We start from the raw sequence: 514 nt of genomic DNA on the forward strand, positions 1-514 counted from the left end.
ACTATAAAATATATTAAAAAAAGAAAACATCAAATAAATAGCTATTTATTTCACATTTAATAAAAATTGTGATGATACCTTATAATTTGATTTTTCTATAAACTACTATAGTACAATGTATTACAGAAGTAATGACAAATCGCTGTCCTCGGCGATATCATTTGTCAGAAAAAGTAGCGAATTTCCTTTTCTGGAAGTAATATGAAGTATATCATCTAATGAGTTACAATTATGATTGTTTAATACATTATGAAATATGTATGTACACACTTTCGATGACTTTTATTATTTTGCTTTAACAATTTATGTAATGGTGCTTAAAAAAGAGAATATCATTGTACACAATTTGCATTCTAATATTACAAGTTTTGGAAGATTATAAAAGTATGATGATTTTGTTCTTAGTGATAATATAATCTATAATAATCATACCTAGCTTGTTCAAGTTTAAGTCACATGTACATGATTTAATTTTCAAGTTCAATAAAAAAATTATTGAATATATAAATATCAA

Source organism: Habropoda laboriosa, unplaced genomic scaffold (assembly GCF_001263275.1).
Source record: "Habropoda laboriosa isolate 0110345459 unplaced genomic scaffold, ASM126327v1 scaffold5, whole genome shotgun sequence".
Classification (NCBI taxonomy): domain Eukaryota; kingdom Metazoa; phylum Arthropoda; class Insecta; order Hymenoptera; family Apidae; genus Habropoda; species Habropoda laboriosa.